This window comes from Octopus bimaculoides, chromosome 19 (genome assembly GCF_001194135.2).
Source record: "Octopus bimaculoides isolate UCB-OBI-ISO-001 chromosome 19, ASM119413v2, whole genome shotgun sequence".
Lineage (NCBI taxonomy): Eukaryota > Metazoa > Mollusca > Cephalopoda > Octopoda > Octopodidae > Octopus > Octopus bimaculoides.
The window spans coordinates 6989648-6993426 of record NC_068999.1 but is presented as its reverse complement, the minus strand read 5'-3'; positions in this window follow the sequence as shown (position 1 = coordinate 6993426).

Sequence of the window (3779 nt, the reverse complement as noted above, 5' to 3'; positions counted from 1 at the left end):
ATCTTTGCTACCCTGGTATCTATTAACCAATTTATTTTGTCGGAGTTAATTATTAACTAAGAGAAAATAAATACATATATATATGTAATTCTAATGCCTCTTTCTCTTATATATATATATATATATATATGAAAGAGAGAGAGGCATTAGAATTTTTCACCTTTAGCACGTTGCATTTTCTCTAGAACTTTTCCCCCTGCCCTATTACTACAAGGGAGAAAACTCATATGGACATGATGCACTTACAGTGTTAAAGGTTAGCTGAACATAGTTGACATAAACACTTCTCCTCAAACACATAAAGAGGAATATGCTCACAAAGAGAGAGAGAGAGAACAAGAGGCACATTAAAATGTCTGATGCCAAATAAATCAGCAACACTGAATAAGCAGCCAAAATACCTCAAACTGTTCCAAGGAGGACAACTTCTGCAAAAGCTAACCACAGAGTAACAGAGGTTGATGCTTATAATCATTTAACATCTGTGTCCCATGCTGGCATGGGTTGGATGATTTGAGAGGAACTGGCAAGCCAGAGAATTACACCAGGCTCCATTTCTCTGCTTTGGCATGATTTCTACAGCTGGATACCCCTCCTAACATCAACCACTTTACAGAGTGTACTGGGTGCTTTTTACACGACACTGACAACATCAGGATCACTAAGTAACTTGTGAGACGTAGACCTCTCAGCTAGGAGAGGGAGTGGAACTGCAAACATGATGCAAGGAAGAAATTTTAAAAGGAATGAGTAAATACCAAAACAATTTATTGGTTTACATTATTTTATTTTTCTGTTTCTATCATGCCACCAGGACATGGATGAGGTTGTGTTTTTCATTTTTTGTTTTTTATAATACAAAATATAAAAACTGCATATAATATCATTGGGGAATACACTTTTTATTTTTTTTATTTTACAATCATGTCTTACACCACATCTAATAACTCAACCAGGAGTGGAGCTATTTTAACCAATATTCAGACAATAAAAGATCAGCTGTACAGAATATAAATGCTAATAAAGTTTTATTTTACATTTTTACAAGGAAAACAATTATACAAAAAAAATGTGAAGAAGAAACATCTTTTCTTTCTTGTACTTATTTCATTCATTGGATTGTGGCCATACTGGGGCACTGCCCTGAAGAGTGTAATCAAACGAATCAACCATTCAACAATTTTTGTTATTTTTAAGTTTGGTACTTATTCTATCAGCTTCTGCCAAATTGCTAAGTTACAAGGATATAAATAAACCAACACTGGCTGTTAAATGATGGGGAGAAAAACAAAACACACACACATATATTTATACATGATGGGCTTCTACACAGTTTCTGTCTACCAAATTCACTCACAAGGCATTGGTCAATCCAGGGTTAAATACTCTATTTGTGTTATGTTCAAACCAACTGGATTTGGTCTCTCATTCATACCCTACAATTTCGTTGTAAAAATATGAAATCGCATAATTGAAATCTAGAAATGAGATAATGCATGAGCAATTCAAGCCAATTTGAATAAATAAACATACTTCATAGAGTAATCTGAATGCTACAGGGTTAAGGAGCTGCTGAGTGAGATTTAACCTGAAACCAGGTGGTTGCAAAGTGAGCTTCCTTAACCACACAGCTCTGTCTGTATTAATATGATTTCATGGGTTAGACAAGAGTACATTAAGGTGAAAATTTTTTTTATATTAAAAGGAAAAAAGAAAATCGAAAACAGACAAAAGTGTAAAAGCACATTATTGTGTGTAAAACTGAATTATATGAAATAAAAAGAAAATAGGGGTTAAAAAAAAAAACAATTAACCCATCATTGATTTCCCATCTTGCTTCAGCTTTTAAAAGACACATCACTTCAAAAGTATGATGCATATTAAGACAACCCTAATAAAAATATGTCATGAACAAAAAAAAATGGGGGGGGGAGACATCTTCAAAGAATGAAGTTACCATAGCAAAAAGGATGTTCTCAAAGTGTCAAGGCAGCATGGCAAAGACCAATGAAGGGACCTCTTCAAAGAATGAACCCAGCAAAGGGAAAAATGTAATCAAAAAGTGTCCAGAAACATCCATTGAGCAATGGGAATGTCCAAGTATATTAAAAAAAAAAAAGGGGTAATTTAAAAAATTTTTTGCCATGTATTTCATGTCCAAGTCATTTCTTGTATTTCTCCATTTTATCCTGGAAAAGGAATTAAAAACCATATTTATATAAAGAAAAAAATTACTATTGTAAAACAAAAGATAAATAGATATGTACATTCACATAGATGCAGAAATATACACAGACGTAACTAGATGCTTACACACATAAACGGTGGAGGCGCAATGGCCCAGTGGTTAGGGCAGCGGACTCGCGGTTTCGATTCCCAGACTGGGCGTTGTGAGTGTTTATTGAGCAAAAACACCTAAAGCTCCACGAGGCTCCGGCAGGGGATGGTGGCGAACCCTGCTGTACTCTTTCACCACAACTTTCTCTCACTCTTACTTCCTGTTTCTGTTGTGCCTGTAATTCAAAGGGCCAGCCTTGTCACACTAAATATCCCCGAGAGTTACGTTAAGGGTACACGTGTCTGTAGAGTGCTCAGCCACTTGCACGTTAATTTCACGAGCTGGCTGTTCCGTTGATCGGATCGACTGGAACCCTCGACGTCGTAAGCGACGGAGTGCTAACAACACACATAAAGAGAGAGAGAACGAGAGAAACATTAAAATGCCTGATGTCAAATAAGTCAGCATCGAATCAGTGATGCCAAAACAGCTGAGCTAAAAGATCCCATACCGAACAACAGCACACCATGGTTGCAATCTAAAGACTGAAGAATGAAAGAAAATGAACTCCATTGTTAAAAAAAACAGGGAAATGTTAGAAAATACAACTAAGGCAAAAGAAAAATAAATGACAAAATATCTCAAACTTACAATATATAGTTTATTTATTTGAAGAGGAGTATATTTCTTAATTTGATTCTGTACAGCATATTCACGTAGATCTTTACTAAACATTTCAAGGAACTTCAAATATGATAACCATACCTAAAACAATGGAAAAGAAAGATAGATATATTTTAAATGCTTTAATGATGCTTGCCTTTTATAACAGATTTACAGAAAATCCGAATTATTGACAATGTGTTTGTGGAAAGAAAGATATTGAAAAACAATACGTCAGACTGACAAACGAGGAGGTTATAAGGTGGTCGTGAGGTGTGCTAAAAATAACAGCTAAATACTCCTTAAATCTCTCGTTCCTTTTTGTTTTGTTTTTTGTTTTCATAATCATATGAATTCCCCTGTGTAGAACAGATGGCGATCTGGCGATACCAGTTCTGAAGCTGTCACTTAGCTTCAGAACTGGTATCGTAAGATCGCTGAACAGATTCATAAAACATTTCTGAAAATTCCGTAAAATAAAGAGGGAATCATATTGCGTGCTCTAAAGCGGAATTCAGAAAGTTAAGAGAAAATAAATTGTGATATGTGAATTATCCGAGATCCTTCTGAAAAAATATTCCGACATAATCCTAAACTATACCATATCTGGAAAATCTTATTAAAATAAACTTCCCCCACCCCACCAACGAAAGTTATAAAGGAACAGTCGGGAGTGTACCTATCCGAAGGGTGGAGATGGAGTATATGTAATCTGGGTATACCCCCGCTTTTAAATTTTGTTTTTTTTTACGGAATCCCACGTTTTAGGCTATGGAGATTCTGATTCTGAAAAACTTTTTTCAAAAATCTCAATTTCAAAATTTCGACCCCCCCCCCC